Raw genomic sequence first — 26523 nt, 5'->3', positions numbered from 1 at the left:
TCTAAAGCAGATAGACATCATCTGCCATTGACAGCTGTGCTGGTTTTGGCTGGGATGAAGTTAATTTTCTTCATAGTAGCTAGTATGGGACCATGTTTTGGATTTGTCTTGAAAACAGTGTTGATACACAGAGATGTTTTAGTTACTGCTGAGCAGTGCTTACACAGAGTCAAGGCCTTTTCTGCTCCTCACTCCACCCCCCCAGTGAGTAGGCTGGGGGTGCACAAGAAGTTGGGAGGGGACACAGCCGGGACAGCTGATCCCAACTGACCAAAGGGATATTCCATACCATATGATGTCATGCTCAGTATATAAACTAGGGGGAAAGCTGGCCGGCGGGCCGCTGCCTGGGGACAAGCTGAGCACCGGAGGGTGGTGAGCACTTGTTTTCATTTGCATCACTTGCCTTTCTTAGATTTTATTTCTCTCTCTTTTTGTTATTTTCCTTTTCATTACAATTTATTATTTATTATTATTATTACTATATTATATTTTATTTTATTTCAATTATTAAACTGTTCTTATCTCAGCCCATAAGTTCTCTCAATTTTACTTTTCTGACTCTCTTCCCCATCCCACCAGGGGTTGGGGAGACAGCAAGCAGCTGCGTGGGGCTTAGTTGCTGGCTGAGTTTAAACCATGACAACAGCTATGACTGGAGAGACATCAAATGCATATATACTTCAGGCTACAGTGAGCAGGATGTTCTGCTTTTTGGTCTGTTAGAAGTACATGATACAGAAATAAAATGCTATGGTTATTATATGCAAGTGGTGGCAGCTTTCTTGTAAAAAAAAAAGCAAGAAACAGAATACAAGAATAACACCACCACATCTTCAGCACTTAAACTTAGAGCTTCAGGATAATCGTCCTAAGCATTACTATTTTATTTTATTTAGACAATAATTACCAGATTTTTAATAGATATTGAAAAGTAAAAACGATTATTTAGTTAAGCAATCTGTGGGATGGTGTGCAAAATTATGTCTACAAAACAATTTCCACTTTGTTTCTCTGGTCTTACACACTACAGTTTTTCTAAGGACATGTGGCTCCTTCATAGTTTTTCCATTCGCACCTTGTATATGTATGTACCATAGCTCACAGGCACTCTTGTGTTTGTTGGTGTGCATGAGGGTATGTATATATGTATTTAAAATTGCATGGGGAAAGAAAAAGTATAAATATGTGTATGTATGGGTGCGGGTGGAATAACAATGCTGCAAGGTTGTGTACCTCAAATCCAGAAGCAAAGAACACATAAGGAGAGTGACTCAATACAGACGAAGATATGAGTGTACTGATGTAATAGCGGATTGCATATCAGTATTAACTCTGCAGTGCTAAAATAGGAAGTAGTTCTTATTCCTGTTTAAATGGTTAAAATCCTGGTTCTACACAGGCAGCCTGCAGCTGGGACTTCTACCAGATCCTACCAACTTCAGACAAGGATCATAATTATTCATAGTATAGTTGTAGCACTATAGTTTGCTCCAGTATGTGTATTATTAAAGCACACATAAACCATACCATGCGTCCACCAGATTCAGAATCATTATTTTAAAAGTGTGTTGGTTTTAAACATAGTATGACAAATAGCAGCTTTTGGATAGATATAAATAACTGCATTAAACCAGATAGGTAGCACTGTGTCTTGCTCTTACCTGTGCTTCTTCATTTGTTATTAAAACAAAATTTGATTTCATAATACCTCTGCAACTGCTTCAAGCCTTACAGGTGCCTACCTGCTTTTCTAACTCAGAAAATGCAAGGCTTAAGAGTCCATAGAATAGTACCATACTGTGACTTGGGAGTTTGCATAACACTGAACAGGAATGATTTTTTTTTTTTTTACAGAGTATCCCCAAGATACATATTATTTAGATCCAAGCTGCTAAATTTACATCATTGCCATTTGCCAGATGCATACTTGACCTTTTGGATTTGTACATGTGCATATGCTACATTCAAAAATATTAATTTTCTAAGCATGTACCAGAGGCAAGAATAATAGGCAATGTTTCTTTGGGCTCACTCATGGACATCAAATAAATTTTCTGGCTCAGTTCCATCCTTTCTACATTCAACAAATCTAGATACCACCATACATATTGGCCTGAGAAGTGAAAGGGGCTATCTCTCTTGTCTGTTTCTAGACAAGGAATGTAGTATCGTAAGGTAGGTTCAATGTGCACCATTTCATGGAGCTGACTGAGCAGGCAGTCTTGCTACAGGCAGACTTCAGAAGAGATATGAATAAGATCTGTAAATTAAATGGCATTAAAAGAGTAGTTTTGCCTCTATACTAACATCTTTCTCTGAAAATTAAAGCATACCTGTAGACAATCAAATCTTAAATCAAATTTTTCTGCATCTAATTTATTGCAATGGAAGTGTTGTAGGGATTATAGCCTATATTTTTAATACAAAACAAATTATACCTATTGATTTGTCAAGGTTAATTTTCAATCGTAAGTTTATTTTTTAAGAATAACTGTATGATAAGGAATCAGAAATTCTCTCATCATTTACTTCACTGAAGACATGTGAAGTTGAATAGCTTGTGCCTTAGCTTGGTATTTTTTCTCACTAATAACTCACTGAATCAACAGGCATGCATATGTTTTTACTGATAATTAAAAAATTCGGTCCCACTAAATCAGGTGGGACTCCATGTCCTTCCCTTTAGTTTATGCATACTGTGACAGTTAGAAGTCACACCATCTATTTATCTGTTCAGACCATGATGTTTAAATAGGGAGTATAATAATTACAAAAGGGAGTATAACTATTTCTAAAATAGTTACACATATTTTCCAGGACTGTTGCAGCAAAACTTTGAGTTGACTTTTAAAACTGGTTAGTAAAAGCAGAAGGGTAATTTGTTGATTCTTACAGGTAAAAAGCCATAGCTAATGACAAAAAAAAATGCAGTTGTTGAGAAAGCTGGAGAAGGAAATAGCAAAAAGAGTAAACTAAGTAAGTTAAGGCAGAAATGAATGGCATGGTAAAGAATTCAGGCAGCAAAAATATTTCTGTTGTTAATATTACAAAATTAGAAACAATAGAGTTCTGTGTGACTTGACAGCTATCATTTTATGATGAGGCCAAAGGTAGCCAACATCTGGTTTGGAAAGTTACATACATGGCCAAGAGGTTGCAACCAAAACACTTCCCTTGGAAAATGCATGTACATGAAAAAGGATCAATAGAGTGGTATAGCTCATTTTCTGAACTGGTGCTTGCTGTAGTCTGTTTGGCACCTCCTGTAAAATTCTAATTGTGAATAAAATGAATCCAAGAGTGGGTTCAGTTGCCTAAGAATAGGTTTTGAGTGCCATTTAGATGCCCTGGGGTGTCCACATGGCCTCCAGCTGTGTCTTTGGAAGGACATAAAAGGAAAGTTCATAGTCACCACAGGGGAATGTTAAAATGAAAATTGCCTATTTTCAAGCTTATATAGCATTATTTAATGTTTAAAAAAGAAACCAAATACCAGGAGGTTCTCAAATACACACAGACATCTATCATCTTTAAATTTTGTGGAGCATATTCTATTTCTACATGTCTTACTTGGATTTACATAAAATGCTGGAATCATCATGCCCAAATTCAAGACCATGCCTAGTAACTTGGGCCATTTCCTATTCAGAATTGCCCTAGGCATCAGAGCTGTAGTGACAATATAGATAGGGTTTTTGAAACATGGTATAAAAAAATTGACTTTTTCATTGAAATTTAGCCTGCTAGTTGTGACGGCTGAATTAGCCCAAAGTGTAAATATGGCCCTCTGTGCACTTGCTTCCCTCATGGTAAAATGGGATATTATAAAACCTACCTATCTCATTTATTGGTTACTGCAAAATTAAATTAAGTTTGTTAATATCATAATGTTGTTTTTTACATTTATTATTTACATATGTCTTGAGGCCACTTTAGAGAGGTGGAAAAATATATGCAAATGCTGTTCCTTACAGTCATTGGAGAAAGACACTTCTGGAGATTCAGAATAGAAACCTACTGTAAAAGTTCTGAACTCTTTCTTCTAAGCAGAAGCCTGGGTAATTAGCTGTTGGAGATTAGCCCTAGCCCCTTCAGTCATGTCTGTACTTATACAAAAAAGCAAAAGAAGGAACCTCAAGCGGGGATTGCCCATACTGACTCGCTGTCAAAGTTACTGGCATAGTCCTGACCCTTCTGGTCAAGATGCTTCTGGGCAATGCTTAGGCAGAGTTCAAGGGAAACTACTTGGAAGGAGTTACTATCTATGGGCAGTTTTGGTCAAGACTGCTCCAGGCTGGCATCCTGTCACCGTTGCCAATCCTCCCAACACTACTAGAGCAGGCTCTGCACCTTCAGCTGTTCCAGCATGCCTCATGCCATATCCAGGACATCCTGCACATGCCTGCCCTCAGTTTCATACTGTAAAAAATCTCACTGTGATAAACTACAAGACAGGTTTCATACTACCTTAGAAATGACAATACGCACAAAAGATAATTGTTGTTTTTCAGGGTCAGAGGATGTCCAGGGCTGGATGCTATGAAGGGAGAACACAGCAAGTCTGTTTTCCCTCTGGCTTCAAGGCCAGAAAATAGCTCATGGGCCTTACCCTCTCCTCTAGCTTCCAGTCTACTCTATTCTTGAAAAAGCAGCACCATTTATATCTTGCTTGTGTTTGCCCTGTGCACTCGTGCTGCACTGATTTCAGATCTTGTGGAGGTGTTTGTAGGGCCATGTCCAAAAATACTGCTATCAATTCTTCCTAAATAATTCAGTTGAAGCTACCTTCTTCTGAAGGTTTGATTTGGTCTCCAAATTTCAGATATGAACATGTATATTCATAATATTTCAGGTTTCTGTTTTGAGAATAAGTGTGTCGGTATCCATTAAGAATCAGTAACAGAAATAGTATAGCTTATCAAGAAAATTTTTAAAAGCTCAATAAACATGCACGTCTTCTCCCCCCCCCCCCCCCCTTATATCTCTTTTCCTGTTAGCGTATTTTTTTCTGTAAAACACTGAACCTTTCTTGAAGTTTCATATATTTACTGTCACAATGTATCTATCAGGAGGCAACATTTCCACCCTTCCTTATTGGATTTTTATGAAAGAATGAACATACTACACTGGAAAGAGACAAGCCACATGTTGTACCCTGTAAATCTTCCAACACCCACTTGATTCCCTTAGTTTCCTCTGAAATCTTCTCTTCACAGCTGAGCATGTCATTATTGGTAATCCTGTTAAACTGAGTATACTTCATGCATGACAATCTATCTCTTCAGTGTCCCCCTTCCATCTGGGATTTCTTAATCTGGATTTACCTCAAACTCAGTTTCATTTTGTAGCTTAAGAGGATGTTTCATCTTTAACAACCTTCACCTAATATCAAACATTACTTTCCTCCTTGATTTTTTTTTCAAAAACACTTTGACTGAACAAAAAAAAAATTGTGGGGTTTTTTTTTGAAGTGAAATGCATTGTGTTTACTAAATTTCAAAGATAGAATTGTAAGTACTTTATGCATGCATAGGCATGTTTGACTGGCAAAGCCTTACTTTCAGCAAGCTCCTAAAAGAGTGAAATTATGGTTAGCCTTATTGGAGATAAAAGTGAAGATGGGATGAAGAGATATGCTAGTCACTTTTCTTTGCTGATCAAAAGTCAGATGAGATACATAATTTCTTCTTTGGAATTTTTGTGCATTTTGAAGTGTTGAAGTTGTTGCTATGTTCCTTTATTGTCACAATGGTGCAGTTTTGTAAAACTTTACAGTTAGCAGAGATCCAACTGCTCGTTTGTTTTGCAAGCCTTTCTGATAAGAAAATGGTTCTGCAGGATCAGTAACAGCAGGAATTGTATCTTCACTATTTGTGAAGTACCATTGCCTTGCCAGAACAGATTGAACTTCAAAGCCTGACTAAAACCACCATACATAGTTTATTTGTTTGGAAGATGCAAAAATAAAAGCCAGAGCTGGGGTTGCTACAATGGTATTTCAAATAAACTGTTGTGACAGCCAAGTATTTGTCAAGGGCTGAATAAGCTTTTCATCAGCCAAACTATTTCTCTGTTCCTGAAGTTAGTAATTGATCGCTAACTTAAGTGCTTTATTGCTGCTCAAACTGTCATACTCTATCTAGAGCACAGAAAAAAAGAATTCATATTTATGGATCTATTCCATCTTTTTATTTTCTTGAATAAGCAGTGTTTTTAATGGTTGCCTAATCATAAATTCTAGTCAGACTCTTTTAATTGGTTTTTGACCTACATACTATTATGGGCCTGATTAACAATTCCCTAATCAAAGTTGCAAAACATTCTTCTTTGTGTTCAATAATTTAGCGATCCATGTGGGAGATGTATTGTTGCTCATAGTCTCAACGTGAATTTAGTTCATTCTATGCATGTAGTCTTGAGATTCAGTTGAGCAAAAACAATTTCAAATTTTAAAAAAAGCCCTAATATATGCAAGAATGCAATGAGTCTGTAAACTGTATTTCTTTTTCATTGTTAAAGACACCTACAAATTCAACTGCCAAGTATTTTGCTAATTAGCAAAATGGCATATTTGTTTTACAAGAGGCTCCTAGGACCAAGTCTTAGCATGATTACTTTGAACCACGTGGCCAGAGTGCTTTTGGGCTGTCAGCTATAACAGGCAGGTTCAGGAAGAGCGTTCCCATTCACAAGTGAGGCACAGAAGGTGGCATATAACCCCCTTTACCTTCCTCTATCCCTAGTGCCAGGAAAATAGGAGCCAGATGCAGAAGTATGTCCTGGCCACAAAATAATGAAGCATTGTGATTAAAGGTTTTTAAGGCCAAAGGTCTGTCTAAGCCCCATTGGCCTGTAAATCACATGGTTTGTGTAGCCTCCAGAAAACAAAAAAGTGATGTGTGCAGCTTAAAGGCCGCTCGCATTTTTCCCAGAGGAACAAATGCCCTTTTAGAGAGTGTATAGCCTACAGTACAGGTGAGGAGCAAGCCTGGGAAGCAAATAATTGGCCTTATAGGCCTCAATGACTTCTGCCCTCATATGTAATTCTTTGGTCATCCTAAAACTCTTCCTAAATCAGGGACCCTACCATGACAAGAACCTCCTGCTTTCCCTCCAGCCTTTTTCCTTTCCTCTTAATCCACACAGAAAATTGCTGGCTTCATTTCAGCAGTGTTTTAAATGTAGGGATTTCTTCCCGACTGCATCTCAGTTGTGTTGCAGTTTATGCCCTGTTCAGTATGAACACAGGCAAGTATTATATATCTGATCACTGTCCTCTTACGCACTTCCAGAGATTCATTCAAACAGTTGGGCAAGGTCTTTCACAACTTACTGGAAAAAACCACCCCAGCGTTGTAGCTCAAACTGCCCCTAAGTACACTGACAAATAAAGAATTTGAAGGAAAACATAGTACTGCAGACAAAGCTTTCATCAAAAGATGCATACACAAGGCTGATGCCAAGGTATTTCAGTTAATTTGCTGATGACCTTAGTTAGCTGCTTGGTGAGTTGAAATAGTACTTAAACCTTAGAATTACTTAATGAGCATCCTAAGACTGAAGATGAGGGAACAAGCTCACTTGTTGATAAACCTGTGACATATTCTTCACAGCCAGGGAATTTTATGTATCAGAACAGACTTTTTAAGGAATAGAAAATCTACCTTGCATATTCAGCCTAATGCCTGATGTTTTTCAAGGCAGTTTTTCCTCCGGGAACTATGTTGAAATCCATTATAAATATTCAGCTTCTGACATGTCTGCAGATAAATTAATAAAATCCAGTAGGTAATTCCTTTTTGCAAGAATCAGACAAACTATTTTCATCATGAAGAAGACACAAAAGTATTTTTAAATTATATGCCTCCTGAATAGTGCGTGAGCAGCAACACAATGTGACTGAAGTTCTTTCAAACAGTTACTAGTGCACAACATGAAAGCTGAAGAGTTTTTGTGTCCTACATTGTTTTATATTCTTAATTTTCTGCAAAGTTTAAAAGTTTAATGAGTTTCTTCTCATTGTGTACTTTTGTACACAAATGTACACCTCTACTATTATGAAAATGCATTTGGTCCTTAGTGTTACCTCCCTACACTGTGACAGAAGTAAACTTTGCCACATTTTTAACAAACCTAAGACTTCCATCTTGCATACCTATAGGGATTCTAATGCTATTTACAGAATAAACAGGGATACAAAATAAATATGATATGAAATTCAGAGTCAATCTTAAACTCAGCAGAAAGATTGTACTAATAAAATTTAGACCCTATCAGATAGGCATTAACAACACAAAGGTTATAAGGATGCTGTTTGAATGTTTATATTAAAATCCCCAAACCTCATGTAAATGATAGAAACTGTTAGAGAAGACCAGTGAAAAACCCAGCATGAAATGTACTTTTATGTCAAGGTTATAAAAGCTACCCATTTATGTACAATATTTGCTATGTATCTGCAATAAATTATATGCCATTTAATTTAATCTGAAACACACACTATAACTTCTGAAGCTAATGAAGGATCTGGAAAAAAAACTTCAGGGAGCACACACAAAAATTGCCAAGAAATAACTAGGGCTCTTAAACTACAGAAGAAAGTGAACTGCAATTGCTTAAAATCTTTATCTAAATGTTTAATCAAGATAAACAATGAAGACTACTAGCTCAAAGGACATTCCTGCCTATTGGATTTAAAGGCAGTTTTAGATGGTAACAGTGCAGGATATGATCACTTTGGAATAGCAACCGTGATAATGTGTTCTATTCAATTACATACTGAGAAAACACTCAAACATGTGTCAAGTTTCGGTTATGTTCTGCACACAAATGTTATTGAGCTCTTCACAATATAATCTTTCACGGGAGAAAATGTCAGAATTGTCAGACTATATAAATATAAAATAGAATTAAAAAGTATTCATTGACGAGAAAGATGGGCATCTGAATTAAAACCAAGGAACGTGACTTTATGAGATTAAATGCTGAATATTTTTTTGAAAAAAAACCAACATAAAAAACTACTTATTTTCTTATGATTGTGCTAAAATAAGCAAGAGCTCTCATTTCCTTATATATTCTTCCATAAGTACCTAAATGACAATGCATTCAGAATTTTGAAGGAGGAGTAGCTGCTGCTTAGAATGAATACACTAAGTAGAGAATATATATCTTCATCCCTATTACAGCACAGTCTTTATTCTCCCTCACTGCTTTAAACTTCCTGTGAATATTGTAACAAAGTGAAGGTAAATTTTTACCTTCTCTTTGCAATGGCTTGTCATCTGTTCCTGACCTTGTTTTTGAAGTATATTACTGTCTTTACAGATGAAAAGATGACAGAAGAAAAAAGATAAGGCAGGTACACTGTAGCACGAATGATCCTACCTTTAGGCACAATGGCCAGTTTCATCCACGACAGCATTACCTTTGTGAAGACAGGAGATATCAGTATTGATCAATGTTGAAATTATAGAGGTATTTCACTGGGTTCTCCAAGAGCTCAATATCTCATATCTTTCCTCTGTTTTCACCTGACAAATGGCGGACTTTGCAGGTAATTGCATGCTTGGTAGTATCTACATCAGAAGTGGTTCAACCTCATTTAAAGCTCGGAGTTGGTTCCAAGACTGACCAGTCAGAGACATAAACACCAGAGCTCCTGAAAAGTGACAGCTGAGAATTCATCTCTGGTAACATAGCCAGTGCTGCTTAACACTCCTGTTTGAGACTGTAAGATGACATCCTAAATTGCCATACTCCATCTGCTTCCAGAGAGTGGGCCATTTTGTGGTGGAAGTGTGCCTAGATCATAGATCATACAATCATAGAATGGTTTGGGTTGGAAGGGACCTTAAAGATCATCTAGTTCCAATCCCCCTGCCATGAGCAAGAACATCTTCCAGTAAGTCAGGTTGCTCAAAGCCCCATCCAACCTGACCTTGAACACTTCCAGGGATGGGGCATCCACAACTTCTCTGGGCAACCGGTTCCAGTGCCTCACCACCCTCACAGTAAAGAATTTCCTCCTAATATCTAATCTCAGTCTACCCTCTTTCAGTTTAAAACAGTTACCCCTCGTCCTATCACTACACTCCCTGATAAAGAGTCCCTCCCCATCTTTCCTGTAGGCCCCCTTTAAGTACTGGAAGGCTGCTATAAGGTCTCCCCAGACCCTTCTCTTCTTTGGGCTAAACAATCCCAACTGTCTCAGCCTGTCCTCATAGGAGAGGTGCTCCAGCCCCCTGATCATTTTGTGGCCCTCCCCTGGACCCGCTCCAACAGGTCCATGTCTTTCTTGTACTGAGGACTCCAGAGCTGGATGCAGTACTCCAGATGGTGTCTCACAAGAGCAGTGTAAAGGAGGAGAATCACCTCCCTCGACCGGCTGGCCATGCTTCTTTTGATGCAGCCCAGGGTACGGTTGGTTTTCTGGGCTGCATGCATACATTGCTGGCTCATATTCAGTTTTTCATCCAATACCCCCAAGTCCCAGGTGCAGGACCTTGCACTTGGCCTTGTTGAACTTCATGAAGTTCACACAGACCCACATCTCTAGCCTGTCAAGGTCCCTCTTGATGGCATCCCTTCCCTCTAGAGCATCAACAACACCACTCAGCTTGGTGTTACCCGCAAACTTGCTGAGGGTGCACTCAATCCCACTGTCTGTGTCCCTGACAAAGATGTTAAATAATACTGGTCCCAATACGGACCCCTGAGGGACACCACTCGTCACTGCCTTCCATCATATGATATAGTACACGTGGTAGAATTTGTGTGTTTGCAACAAGACACTTTCTTCTGAAATGAAAAAATAAATAACTGCTGGGATTTATATGAAGTATGAGGTCTATTACTGCAATAAAACTTTTACCTTTCTTCATCTTTTTTCAGAGAGAGGAAAAAACCTTTACTCTTTTCTTTCTGCCTGTCTTCTTTCCTTTCTGCCTATCTTCAGGCATTCAAAATCTGTTCTGAAGATTTCCTCTTTAAAAAAATAATTGAAGTTTATTCTAAATGGGAGAAATCTAGGTTTAAGGATGCTGGATATAAAAGTTCATTTAATATTTATCTTTAAACTTGGGTGACTGGTGTTCTCTGGAAATCAGTCTTTGAATAGAAATAACATTGAAATGTATTAGAACAAGTGCTTGGGGAAATGTGGATTTTTAAATGTTTTGCTGTTGTTTTGTTTTTAGAATCAATAACTGGACTTTCATCTCACAAAAACTGAAGGAAACAAAATATTTACTGCTCAGTCCAGCTATATGACTTTTGCCCTGGTACTGTAATTCCCATTGATTTAGCAACTAATGCTGTCAAATTTCACTTAAGTATAGAAATGATGAATAGAAAATCTTCTAGCTTTCAGGAAGATTAAATCATAACTCTACTTGGACTGTTCTTTATTTAGAGCATAAAGGCCCTGAAACTTAACCAACTTTTTGCTGTAGTAGAGGTAAACAAAATATGATCAACCACCTGTCCCAAACAACAGAATGTTGTTTTTGTGAGCTCAAGGAGATACAGTTAGCCAAACTACAAAAACAACCTGCTGATCATCATGTGCAAACATGTCCTGGAGTGTCCAGAACAAGCAGACTGCAAGTGCCAACAACAGTGACAGCAAATTCGGAAAAGACAGTTCAATTTGGTCAGACTAATCATCAATGAGATGTTCTCTACCCAACCTTATAAATGAGGACACTTAAGAAAACTCAGAGACGCCAGAGGAAGAGACTCCAGAGGAGACCCAGAAAAAGGAGAACCTGTGAGACTCTGATGGGAACCCATGACCCTGCACCAGGATTTGGGACCATCTTTCCAACACCACAGCAGACCCTGTGGCCCAGCCCCAGAAATGCGCATTGCGTGGCTGGGACTGCTGCGCTAACCTGCCTGACTTCTCTCCCAACTGTATCGTCTTTCCCATGGATCAGGGACATGGTGAAATTCATAAAATTGCATATGTCTGTGATTAAAGCATTTTGGTATCCAAGTCCACTTAGTATCCACACTGTGATTTGGTCTTAAACCACAAGAATCAGGTTTCTGTTGTTTTCTTTTTTTTTAACGCTAGCTAAAAAAACAGAAGGGAGTTTTTATAAGTAGTAGTTCAAGATGTTTTGGTTCCCTGCTACATTATGAAATATATCCATGAAGTTCTAGAGAGCCTCTGCTCTTATGACCTGCTTCAGAGGATGGAGAGACCGAGCAGGGCCACAGTATGCAGAAATACATGCTCACTAGAGCACTCCTCTGGATGGTTGTAGCTTCTGCACCTCATATGTGCTACAAGTAGTTGTCAGTATGCAAGCTTAACCTTGCAGAAAGCATCTTAATCACCCTGCTCAGGACTAGGCATTTCTCTGTTGCCCAGCACTTCTCCTGAGTCTCTTGTGGGCTCAAGATATAATAATTATTTTGTATACTTCTCCAAATGCTCTGTGACTCTGGGAGCAGTGTGCTGAAGCCTGCCAAGCTGGGTTTTACAGCATGAAACAGAGGGCATGAATGATATGCTGGAGATATGGCATGAAGACATATGTATGTTAGGGAGTGTTTTGATTGTCTAGAGCTTGATGATGGTGACGATAGGATTGAGTGATTATGGGTAAGAATCAGGGAGAAGGCCAACAAGGCAGATATCATGGTGGGAGTCTGTTATAGACCACCCAACCAGGATGAGGAGACAGATGAAATATTCTATAAGCAGCTGGGAGAAATCTCACAATTGCTAGCCCTTGTTCTTGTGGGGGACTTCAACTTACCAGATGTCTGCTGGAAATACATTATGGCAGAGAGGAAACAGTCTAGGAGGTTCCTGGAGTGTGTGGAAGATAACACAGCTGGTGAGTGAGTGAACTAGGGAAGGCGCCTCAATGGACCTGTTGTTTCCAAACAGAGAAGCACTTGTGGGTGATGTGGTGGTTGGAGGCCTTCTTGGGCATAGCAATCACGAAATGATTGAGTTTTCGATTCTCAGAGAAGTAAGGAGGGGGTTCAGCAGAACTGCTACCTAAAGTGTAGACTTTGGCCTGTTTAGGAGCCTGGTGGACAGAGTCCCTTGGGAGGCAGTCCTGAAGGGAAAAGGAGTCCAGGAGGACTGGACATTCTTCAAGAAGGAAATCTTAACGGTGCCGGATCTGGCCTTCCCCATGTGCCAGAAGATGAGCTGGTGGGGAAGACCAGCGTGGCTGAACAGAGAGCTATGGCTGGAACTCAGGAAAAACAGGAGAGTTTATGACCCCTGGAAGAAGGGGCAGGCAACTCAGGAGGACTAAAAGGATGTTGTGAGGTTTTGCAGGGAGAAAACTAGAAGGGCCAAAGCCCAACTAGAACTTAATCTGGCTACTGCCTTAAAAGACAAAAACATGTCTCTATAAATACATTAGCAACAAATGGAGGGCAAAGGAGAATCTCCATCCTTTACTGGACACGGGGGGGAAACATTGTGACAAAAGCTGAGGAAAATGCTGAGATACTTAATGACTTCTTTGCCTCAGTCTTTAAGAGTAAGACCAGTTGTTCTGTGGGTACCCAGCTGCCTGAGCTGGAAGCCAGGGATGGGCAGCAGAATGAAGTCCCCATAATCCAAGGGGAAATAGTTAGCGACCTGCTACACCACTTAGACACCCACAAGCCTATGGGACCGGATGGCATCCAACCAACGGTACTGAGGGAGCTGGTGGAAGTGCTCACCAAGCCACTTTCCATCATCTACCAGCAGTCCTGGCTAACAGGGGAGGTCCCAGACGACTGGAGGTTAGCAAATGTGATGCCCATCTTCAAGAATGGACGGAAGGAGCATCAGGGGAACTACAGGCCTGTTAGCCTGACCTCAGTGCCAGGGAAGATTATGAAGCAGATCATCTTGAGTGCCATCATGTGGCACGTACAGGACAACCAGGCGATCAGGCCAGTCAGTATGGGTTTGTGAAAGGCAGGTCTGCTTGACTAACCTGATCTCCTTCTATGACCAGGTGACCCGCTTAGTGGATGAGGGAAAGGCTGTCAATGTTGTCTACCTGGACTTTAGTAAAGCCTCCGACACTGTCTCCCACAGTATTCTCCTAGAGAAACAGGCGACTCGTGGCTTAGACAGGTGCACTCTTTGCTGGGTAAAAAACTGTCTGGACGCCCGAGCCCAGAGAGTCGTAGTGAATGGAGCGAAATCCATTTGGCGGCCGGACACAAGCGGAGTCCCCCAGGGCTCAGTTTTGGGGCCAGTCTTGTTTAATGTATTTATCGATGATCTGGATGAGGGAATTGAGTGCACCCTCAGCAAGTTTGCAGACAACACCAAGTTGGGTGGGAGTGTTGATCTGCTTGAGGGTAGGAAGGCTCTGCAGAGGGATCTGGACAGGCTGGATTGATGGGACCAGGCCAATAGTATGAGGTTCAACAAGGCCAAGTGCCGGGTCCTGCACCTGGGTCACAACAACCCCATGCGATGTTACAGGCTTGGGGACGAGTGGCTGGAAAGCTCCCCCACAGAAAAGGACCTGGGGGTGTTGGTCAACAGCCGGCTGAAGATGAGCCAGCAGTGTGCCCAGGTGGCCAAGAAGGCCAACGGCATCCTGGCTTGTATCAGAAATAGTGTGGCCAGCAGGAGTAGGGAGGTGATCATGCCTCTGTACTTGGCACTGGTGAGGGCGCACCTCGAGTACTGTGTTCGGTTTTGGGCCCCTCACTACAAGAAGGACATTGAGATGTTGGAGTGTGTCCAGAGGAGGGCAACGAAGCTGATGAGGGGTCTGGAGCACAAGTCTTATGAGGAGCAGCTAAGGGAATTCTGGTTGTTTAGCCTGGAGGAGGCTGAGGGGAGACCTTATCGCTCTCTACAATTAACTGAAAGGGGGTTGTGGTGAGGTGGGTGTTGGCCTCTTCTCCCAAGGGACTAGCAACAGGACAAGAGGAAATGGCCTCAAGTTGTGCCAGGGGAAGTTTAGATTGGTTATTAGGAAAAATTTCTTCACTGAAAGGGTTGTCAGACATTGGAACAGGCTGCCCAGGGAAGTGGTTGAGTCACCATTCCTGGAGGTATTTAAAAGACATGTAGATGTGGCATTTAGGGACATGGTTCAGTGGTGGACTTGGCAGTGTTAGGTTAACAGCTGGACTCGGCGATCTTAAAGGTCTTTTCCAACCTAAATATTTCTGTGATTCTATGACGTGCATCGCATTATGCCAAGGAGCTTGTATTGATAGCTACAAAAATATCAAGGCTGGAATACAATTATTTGGGATACTGCAAGTTTATTTTCCATTTAACCACCAAGCAAGAAATAAATTAGCTTTATGAAAAAGCATAAGCTACAGAAGGCTTCTGTTCCGTAGTCTGAGCTACACTTAAATGAAGAATTTCTCTCTAATGGGAGAACAAAGAGCTATCTGTTAATTCCTTGAAAGCTAAAAACACAAACCACATGTTTCTGAAACACCAGTTTCTCTTTCTTAATTTCTTAATCAAGGTACAAATCTTGTGTAGAATAGAAAAACTTCTGCCTGAGGAAACTACCTTCTCCTAGAGCACAGGTAAAGTTCTTTTGACCAGAAATATTTTGACCTGATTAGACAGGTTGATGCATCATCTGCTTAAATTTTGCAAATATGTATGCACTCCCTGGTAGTGAAGGTGACTTAGTTTTTTTCTTCTGTTTTCCCCCCACCCCTTACCATGTACATATCCAACAAAAAGAAGTGCTAGTTTAGAGAACGGGGACACTACACAGTGGCCCAGTAAAAATCCAAATGAAAGCTTATGCCAACTGTGCAAAGACTCTGTCCTGACCTTTTAAGTTTGTTATGAGAACTGTCTCTGTGAACTGGAGCTTGGTACCAGGTGTCTCTTCTTATGATGTAGAGTTTAAGCATGGGATAATAGCAAGTGCCTTGAAAATATAGTTGAAAACAATGGACCTAGACCTATAAACAACCCACAGATGGTCAATTAATTACTTACTGGTCATTGAAGAAGTACAGCCTTGACAGTGGGGAAAAGACTGCTTTCAGCATACTAAAGAAAAGCAGGTAAGCAAGAAAAAACTGCTGAACAACAGGATAAGGCACCTGCCTGGGAAAGTAACACCCTCATCGTGCATGCAGTGCATTAGTCTAGGGTGCAGAGGCTAAAGGCTAAAACTGCCTAGGAGTGCAAACATCATATAAAATGACAGGATTTGGAATGGGGATGGGGGGAAGAAGAACTAGTTATCACAGGAAATGTTTCTGCAGAATTGGTGTGAGATTGCTGGAGTAGTGAGGGAGCTGCCTCCTTTCCCTGCCTCCTCCAAGAGCAGCATCTCTCCCTCTCTCTGCCTGCTCCAGGAGCCCTTCGTTCCTCAACAATCTTTTGACATGTTAAGGCCAGGATTGTGCACAGAGGGTAGTGGGGGTGTGTGTGCACATGCATGCATGTGTGTGTCTGTCTGTCTTTCCCTGCAAATGCTGTGTATTTCTCCTCTGTAACACTAACTTATTAGTAAACCTTATTACACATAAACCCAAATATGATTTTATTGTTTCCTCCCTTGCCCTTTTCCTGACTCTGTTCTCTTCATGTAGCTTTATATTATGCAGTTTGACAGTGACTACGCTATTTTGCATCCCAGAATATGTATTTTCTTGAACCCTAGTACCAGTCAAAATATTCTACACACTGTATGCCGGGAACGTATTAGGAATGGGTGACTGTCAGTCAGTTTGATTATCTTCTAGCCAGTGGTCTAGTAATGTGTGTAACCACTAACCTCATGTCTGTCACTGACTGACTACTTTGAAAAATAGCCTATCTTCATAGTCAGAGTCAGGTCAGTCAGAGTCAGGACTTGTTCTGTTGCTTATGGAAGTTTGTTCCCTCCTTGGGGGCTAAGAAGACAATGCCTCATTAAGGTTATGACATCTTGAGACACTTAACAAGTCTCTTTGTTTGTCTTAAATCCATTTTTCTCTGTTTTTAATAAATCTGACTTAAAGAAATTTGATGGTTATGTGGATATTTCAGCAGTTCATTTTCAAGGGCAAGACAATCTTTCAACTACAGAGAAGAAATGCTAAATAAGAGCTAAATAACACAGTGAAAGGGAACATGTAGGATTTGTCATTACCTCAGGAAGACAGGATGAAAAATGCAACAGCAGTTTTCACACTACAGGAAATTAAAACAACATCATAGAAGGGATGAGCTTTTAAGAGGAGTAACATCCCTGGTTTGTAGTGAACTCTCCCGCCAGCTTCTAGCCAATAAATATTTTTGCTTTTGTTATGTTTTTCCTCTTTCTTATTTCTGACAAGGTGAAATATCTTACCACGATTGAATAGGGTAAAGATTCCCAATAGTGAAATCTGTTACATGGTGACATAGTCTCCAAAGGGAAGTAGTAGAAGCTTTATTGCTAAGTACATTTAAATCTAGATGAGACAAAGACCTGGAAAATATTCTTTAGGGAACAATCAAGTGACTACATGAAATAGAAGACCAAATAGGTATTTTCTCTCTAATTTCTACCATTAACATCCATGTTATAGTTTGAATTGAAGGTTATTCAGAGATTAATGTGTTACAGAGCTGCTAGATGAGACATTAATTATGTAAAAATTCTGTATTTCACAACATTTTGCTCATTATTATAGATTCCAGGGTTAGTAATTTAACCATACTTAAAAGGAAGCATACATTAATAAGGACTGAGCTGCAGCCAAAAATACCCACCTGATTCTAAGTGGTTGCTTTTCACATAGCAACTAGAAAATCACATTACTAATCTGGCTTTTCCTCATAATCATAGATGTTGCCTAGGAATAGCAATTCAAATAGCATGTCAATGAATACATCTACTGATGTTCTAATAGTCTGGAAATGGACCACGGAGACAGAAACAAGGAGAAATAGAAAACTATTGGCTGACGAATAACACCTAACAAAGGGTATTTTTGAAGGCTTGTGTAGCTGAAATACTTGTATATCTATATATAGGCTGTAATTAAGTAATATAAAAAGGGTGATATGGTATAGATTTCCTTCTTTAGATTTCTCTTCACAAATGCAGCCAATTCAATAGAATTGAGTACTCCTGACACAACTGAAGGAATTTCCCAAATACCTCTCTTCAATAAACAAGAAGCCTAACTCCCCATCCCTAACACTTAGAACAGGGTGAAATGGACTTAAGTCTTATATTTCAGTTTCAGATCCAGAAACTAATTTCCTAGTGTTTGGAAGACACTTTATTTTGTTTCTTTATTTGTAGTTAAGAGGGATGGGCACTTGGGATCTGCTTTCGAGTCTGTTTTGGCACTAGGCTTTCCCTTTGATCCTTCTGCACTTGAAAGATGTAACCTTATATATGGAAAGTGGCAACCAAAAAAATCAGTCTTGCCTTTTTGTTGATATGTAGCCAGAATTATTATAGCTTCAGTTGAGTAGTAATTCTTGAGCATGTTATAAGAAAAGACAGATGGGTAAAAATCAGTGCAATGCAGTACCATTATACCAACTCTGGCAGTGAAAGGAGAGTGTGAAACCATAGTAACAGCCACCTATAGCCTTTCTAATACCAGAGAAGATCTGTAGCATGTAAACCCTCCTCTAATCATGTAGGAATGCTTTAATGTTTAATGTAGAACACTGATGGCAGAATGTCGAAGATAGGACTAGAAAAGATGTGGCCACATGCTAGCTGCTGTGACAACATGTAAAGTAACCTAGTAATAGAGCATGGAGCAGGTGAAGTGAGGGGGAAGTAAGGAAAGGACGAAGCTACTTCTTCCTGTAGGTTGTTGTCTTCTTGATATCTGAAATGAGGTCAACACTGTAGAAAGAATGTGCTGTTCTTACAGGTCAGAGAAGGCACAAGATTTTGGATGGCCTTGAATTAGTGCTTTGAGGCTTTCAGGCATATGTTGACTTGCCTGTGGTCCCATGTGTTAGCCTTGCTGCTGATCGTTTGGCAGGCTAGCTACTGTCTTTGCCTTTAGCCTTTGCCCATGCCTCCTTTCCCTTTGCATCCTCCTGCAGCTAGCATATACATAGTAAAGCAAAAAAATACCTACAAGAGGAAAGAAATACAGGTTACAGTGTAGCTTACCAAGCTGTCTAATTCATGTTGCTTAAAAACACAGACGGTGAGGGAGGAAGAACATTTTATTAAACTAGCAATCAAATTACTGAATTAGAGTGAAATTTTATGTTTCATTTGCCAGCATTTTTCTTACAGTGTGAGTTTTATTAATAATTAATGTTTAATTTGCAGGTTTTAACTTCAAAGAAAGTATAAAAGGAATATTCTGCACCTTTTGTAGAAAACTACTTCAGTTGTTCTGAAGTTCCCACGTATTCTTATTTGTAAAACTCTGTCCGTTTGCAGGAGGCTTATGACTCTCATAGGGAGCAACCAAAAATCTTTCTATTTAAATAAGGTTCTTACTGAAGGCTAAACCTAAAAGTGCCCGAATAAAAAATAGGTTCTGTTATCAGTCTCTCTGTCCCTGGGTGGCCTTTGCTTTCAAATAAAACTTGTTGATTTACCAACCTAATCCTTTGCTGGCAGAAATGTAATGCTAGTCTGTATTAACTGCAGGGGTGGTGGTGGAAGAACCTGGAAAGCGCACTGTCAGAAAATATGTAGATTTCATCCAAAGGGAACAATGTTTAAAATTTACCTTACAATGGGGACTTTAACCTTTTTATTGTTAGGGATTTTTGCTTTCCTTTTTTTTTTCCTTGTGATTTCCAACTGTATTTGAGACTGGTGCTGAAGTTACTATAGCGATTCATCTTTGCTTATAAATAATAAGGCTATGTTACACGTAATAAATAGAAAAGTGGGAGAACTCAGCACTGGAAGTTTGTTAGTTTTAATGTCCTGATATATAGAAGGATGCTAGATGCTCTCTCACTCCCCCTGCTCAACAGGACAGGGGGAGAAAATAGGATGAAAAAGCTTGCGGGTTGAGGTAAACAAAGAGAGATCACTTACCAATTACTGTCATGATCAAAACAGACTCCACTTGAGGAGAGGTCCATGAAAGTTATCACAGGGCTGGAAGTCTTTCCTTTGAAGAAAGACTGAGACAGCTGGGGTTGTTCAGCTTGGAGAAGAGAAGGCTCTGGGGAGACCTTATTGCGGCCTTTCAATACTTAAAAGGAGGCTTATATGGAAGACGGAGAGAGAGTTTTTACCAAGGCCTGTAGTGACAGGACAAGACACAATAGTTTTAAACTGAAAAAGGGTAGATTTAGATTGGACATAAGGAAGACATTTTTTACGATGAGAGTGGTGGGACACTGGAACAGGTGGATGCCCCATCACTGGAATTGTTCAAGGTCAGGTTGGATCAGGCTTTGAGTAACCTGATCTAGTGAAAAATATTCCTGCCCATGGCAGGAGGGTTTGACTAGGTGATCTTTAAAGGTCCCTTCTAACCCAAATCATTCTAATATTTCATGAAAATTAATGGAATTTATTTGCAATTAAAATAGATCTGGATAATGAGAAGTAAAGGCAAAATTTAAAACAACACCTTCCCCCCACCTTTTTCTCAGATTCAACTTCACTCTTTCATTCCCAACACCCCTACCTCTCCCTTCCTCAAGCGACACAGGGAGATGGGGAATGGAGGGTTGTGATCTGTCCATAGTAGCGCCTCTCTGCCTCTGCTTCCTCCTCACACTTTTCCCCTGCTCCTGAGTGAGCTCTCCAGGGGCTGAAGTCCTCCAGGAAACATCTGTGTGTTCCGGTATGGGGTCGTCCGCTGGCTGCAGTGTGGATATCTGCTCCAGCGTGGTTCTCCATGGGTTGCAGGGGGACAACCTGCTTCACCATCTTCTCCTCCACAGGCCACAGGGGAATCTCTGCTCTGGCACCTAGAGCACCTCCTCCCCCTGCTCCTTCTCCGACCTTGGTGTTTGTATTGCTGTTTCTCCCTTTTTACCGCTCTCACTCTGCTCTCTGTCTGGCATTTTTTTCCCTTTCTTAAATATGTTTTCACAGAGGCACCACACGGTTGGCTGATGGGCTCAGCCCTGTCCTGCAGTGGGTCTGTTGTGGAGCCAGCTGGAACCAACTGTGTCTGACACAGGGCAGCCCTGGTCTCACAGAAACCACTCTGCAGCCCACCTGCTACCAAAACCTTGCCACCCACACCCAATACAAAACTATATGAAGTGGGGTAACGAGTCTGACCTTCTGGCCAAGTATCAGTTTCAAACATCTATCTAAACCAGTTTTATTTCCTTTCAGATCATCCTTTACAGGTCAGAGGAAGTCACCTTATAAAGTCCAGCCCTTGAAAAGGGTACCACAGTGTTTCAAGCATCTCAGAGCTATGTTTCTCATAATACACGTACCTGATCCTGCCTTACATGTGGGTAGACAGGGTTCCAAGGAAGGTAAACACTGACATTTGTGGTGTTCCCAGCACTACTTGTATAAACACTGGTTGTGCATGTTTACGTGACTTTTCCTAAAAAGGAAGGAGTAGGCTACTGAAAGACATCTACAGATAGATTTTTACCACATATATCTCAGTTACATAATGCACCAGGACCCAAAACCATTCCTGAATCAATGTACAATTCAAGTCCGTAATCTGAGATACCAGAGAATCTGTCTAGCCAATACTGCTAGTAAGGATTTTGTATTTTGCTGGTTATTCTTATGAAGGAAAAGCAGAATAAATATAATTCAGCCAGAAGCTTGTAATATTCCTCATCATGAGATGGCAAAGAGAAAGTTAATGTAAATTTTATGTCTGTTTTCCTGCCTAAATACTTTTTTCTGTGTTCAGATATCTAAGGCTCTTTTGAATTCAGAAAATAACTTGAAATATGTTGTTATCTTGCTAGACATTTACAAACATAGCATCATTTAAAAAAATGCTGGCTTTTAGCTCTCAAGTACAATGCAGTAACAGAAGTAAAAGTCGTCATCCTAAAATTCCAAAAAGTTTGTATGTGCATAAATTATGATACCATTCTGAATCATATTGTGTATCACTTTACTTCATCTTTCATAGAATGCTGCTGTATTTTTTTTTTTTTGGCTCCTTGAATTATTATTATTAAGATAACCATTAATCTTTTTGGCATAATGAAAGGTATTATGAAGAGTTGTTTAATGTAAAAGGTTAGGGAAATAGATGTTGCTTGGGAACATGTAGTTCTTTTAAAGTAATTTGAAAATGTACAGTCAAGTGCCTTATTTTCCTGCAAAGATTTATGTTGAAACTAATCTTTCTACAAGATAATGAAAGGATGAGCTAAAACAATGAGATATTCCTTTAGAAGGAAAATATTCTCTCTGTACTGGTTTAGCAATAGACCTGTAAAATGAAATGCTCAGTTAGACTGCTTTTTCACTCTCTTGACTTTAGCTTTGCATGACCATGGATTTAGTTTGAGAAACTTTTTGCTGAGCCTTATATAATTTTTCATTTACATTATAGGATATACAGTCCAGGCACTTTCAGAGTACATAAATTTGTTATTTGATACCAAGGGAAACTCAGTTTACTTATTGGTTATGTAAAGATAATCTGAACCCAGAAAATATAATGTATGTATGTGGTGGGGTTTTGTTTTGTTTTGTTGTTATTGCTGTTGTTTTAAGAAAGCCACTCATCCATATTTCTGGAAAAGATCTGGATAAAAAATCATTATTACCCTTAACATGAATCCTTCAGAAACACTTTTTTATAAATTTAAATCACTACACGGTAACTCATAAGACAGGAATAACCTCTCTTGAGTGGCTAAGTATTTCACAATCCTTGGAATATTCACAAATGTACATTTAAATCTTCCTAGGAATGATAGGAACACTATGCTATAAATTCCTCTAATACTAGAACTATAAATATTACTTCATGCAGCCTGCTTCTGCCTGTGTTTTATAGCTTGCCCTGATTTGGCTCTTCTTTTAGAGGTTTTAGATATTACCTGTGAATGACATTAGGCTTTTCCTTCCTAAAACCATGTACTGAGAATCATTCCAGACATACAAACACAACTATTAATAAAACCAGTTTAAATATGAGATCAGTCACTGCTGAAACAGAGCTCATTTTAGGTCAAAACAGGAATAGAATTAAATCAGAAATTAATGAGAAAAACTTCCTGTAGTAGGAAAAAAAATTGTACAAGAAAAATGTCATCTGGAAAACAAAGGTTGTTTTTTTCCAAAATAAATTATTTCTCAGATTCTGGACTACCTAAGCTTTACCAAGTTAAGAGTATAAAGCCATAAGAGCAGGCACAGTAAAGTACAGCACCTCTAATAACGGGCCATAACTTATATGTATGGAAGAATATAAACCAGGATGTTTACAGGGCGGGCCTTAATCTTCCACTTCCAGAAATCAACAGTACGGAACTTTTATAGCTGGAACTTGTATCTGAAATGTGATGTCTGATGGCCATAGATAGACCATTCCTCCATGAACTTGTTGAATACTTTCTTGACTTTTTGGAAGGTGTAATATCTTATGCTGAGTGAAAAAGTATTAAAGTTGTTTATTTTAAACCTGAGAATTTCTTTAGATCCTTCCAGGTTCTCATATTGTATGACATAGTGATAATATTCCTTATTCACCTCCATGATTTATAGCACTCTTATATACCACACGGGTCATGCAATGCTTTCTAAAGGCGAGATAGAAGAGAAATATAGTGCCATAGTCGCAAAAGGGAGGCTTTAAACTCAGTCAAATTGAGCACACTTTATTTTTCTGATTTCTTTGTTCTACAATCTTTCTTTCATCCTCCAATATTTTTTCTTCCATCTCTGTTATCAGCTTGATAAGGGTGTATTGTCATCTACCTGCATTTGTCTTCACTGCAGTCACCCTCAAAATTTTCATCATTACTTCGATGCATCTCGGGTGCATTTGGAGATATGTGACTTGCCTCCTGGAACCTTTTCTTGATTTCTCATCTTAATTTCCAGTTCCTGGAAAATCCATGACTTCTATCCACATCCTTTTGCACTATACCATCTCTCCTTTGTCAAGTAGTTTGTTTATTTCTTTAAGCAGAGTGTAATGATACCCTCAGATATTTTGAAATCATAATGCCTACTTTATTCTCAAGCTCCAGCCAGAGGGATTGTAAATATTATCCTGCAACTCATTCTTTTAGAAGCCATGTCAAAGCATCTCAACAAAAGGAACAGAACAAAGGTATTCTATTTTTTATGACAGGTTTCAGGGTCACCCTTCAATTTCTAATACTAACTGAATCACATCATTTTATACACTCAATTGCTTGTCATTTTGTGTTGTGAAATGGAGTCAGTGTAACAGAGCAACATGTTATTATTCCTTGTTACAAAAGTTAATTTAAAGTACTAAAGGAAAGCATACAGTTGAAAAAGCCAATAATAAATATTAAAATAGAAATTTAAGTTTGATAGTGTGCCATATTTTGGGGTTTGCTTTGGAAGAGTGTTTGAGACATGCTAGCACCATAGCTACAAAAAGCTTACTTAAAGAGTTTTTTTTCTTCAAGCAAAACATGTCTCAGTTCCCTGGGAAATGTAGGTGCAAACTGTTGGAAAGGCACTTTCTCTCTCCTCTACAGTTCTGCAGAGTGGCAGTTTTTTGTTTGGTTGGGTTGGGTTTTTTCCCTAAAGAAAACTAGAATAAAGGCAGAGCTTTGGTTCTGCATATTAATAGCTCCTTGAAATACCCATATAATGCTCAATAACAGTTCAAGAGTATCCCTCCCCTAACCCTCTCAGTTCTATGGTTTCTTATTTGTCTACTTAGTTGCAGGTCACTGTTTTTCAAAAAGCAGTTGAATTTTTTCAAGTTTAATTCTAACTTTTTTTAGGGTGCCAGTAACCTTTTATCCTTCTGGTTGTGAAAAGCATGGGGTGCATTATCATATAATTCAACAACTTGGGAAAAAAAAAAAATATGTATTTCCTGTGCTTTACACCTATCTAAACATGAGAAAAGACTAGTCACTTGTACAATTTACTGAATAAAAGACCTGATCCTGCTATTTTCATTTTCATTAAAAGGTCCTTTATCTGCCAGTAAGACCTAGTAGTGTTGTTAGCACACCCTATGGCAACAGCATTGAACTAGATGCACTTTCTATAATTCAGTCATGAAGATTAGCTTATTGTCACCACAAGTAAAGAACATAATGCCTACTCCAAAGAACTGCCTGAGAGTCTGAAGCAGAGCGTAGAAGAGAGGAAGGATTACTCTGCACTGACTTCTTTATTTCCCTTTCTGCATAGTTATTTTTCAGAATAATAAGGGATTTGTTCCCTCTGAGGAAGACTTTGGTGTTTTCCAATATACTGAAATACTCAGTGTATCAGGGGATTCTCAACAACATGGATCTGCTTAATTAATACTGAATTACTCCGGAAGTCCTACCAAAGTACTTACACAAATTACAGTTATAGCAAATGAACTCATCAAGAGTAATGTTATCACAAGACATACTAAATGAATTAATAGTGGTTGGACACTCATTTTCTAGAAATATTGAACCCACTGTAGGATATTTCAGCTGAATTAAAAAAGGTAACATTTAGAATGTTCATTTAACTTATGGAGGGATCAAATACAATTTTCAGTTATCACCTATGGAGAAGCATACAAATTAAAACACATAGCACATAACGTGGTGAATTAAATCCATATTTCTCAGTCAAGAAGCTAATGACAGAATAGAGTTTTTTGTAAGACATTGTCAACGCTAAAGAGAAAGATAAGTTAGAAATGTCACCCTGGCATTTTTCTTAAATGGGGAGTGCTTGAGAAAATAGGAATTTCTCATTAACCTACTTCTATTGGTTATAGGTGTAACCATAAGAAGAGCAGCTGGAGCCTTGTGGATTAAAAATGCCAAGCTTTCCAGCAACTCTTTGAAGTTGGAGATGTTTAATCTACTTTTGGTCTGTAGAAAAAGTTTGTGTGGGTCAGTTGTCTTTCCCTGTCTGTAATGTGTAGGAATAATAAAGCAGAAGGGCAACAGTAATTAAGCAGTTCAGAATACAACAACCTTCATGCAGAGCCACAAGAAAGGGAGATAAAGTGTCAAGTCATCAAGGAACACATTTTTTTAGTGCTTCACCAACAAGCACAGATATTTTCGATAATTCAAATCTTGTCTGCAACTACCCATATACAAAAGTTACTCATTCCTGAAAGCAGGCATACTATCCTATTTCAACTTTCTATAAGGAAATTTTACCAGACATTTATTTCCTCTCTACCCCCACCCCAGTATTAGTAATATGGTATTTAGCAGAGCAGTTGTCTATGTAGGAAGTGGATAATTTGCCAAAGGGTTGTAGGCAGAAGCAAGCTGTTTGGAGCCTGTCGTCAAGGGACCAAATTATAGTCAAGCTGTATATTGGAGTGTGTGTATTGTATAATATTTATGGCAGAGGTGAAAAAGAAGGTGTAGGTTTTTAACATCTGACTCCCTCAACAAGATTGCTATGAATAAGGACTAAAAATCATTCTAAATATTCTTAAAAACAAACAAAAAAATCTCAT

General features: G+C 39.2%; 1 protein-coding gene across 1 annotated transcript in view; it reads right to left on the bottom strand.

Moving 5' to 3' along the window:
* GPC5 (glypican 5) overlaps positions 1–26523 on the bottom strand; it is a 772839-nt gene that overhangs the window by 136983 nt on the left and 609333 nt on the right. The window lies entirely within an intron of this gene.

This window comes from Gavia stellata, chromosome 1 (assembly GCF_030936135.1).
Source record: "Gavia stellata isolate bGavSte3 chromosome 1, bGavSte3.hap2, whole genome shotgun sequence".
Classification (NCBI taxonomy): Eukaryota; Metazoa; Chordata; class Aves; order Gaviiformes; family Gaviidae; genus Gavia; species Gavia stellata.
Note: the sequence above shows the minus strand (reverse complement) of the source record. Positions and strands in the feature narration are given on the sequence as shown.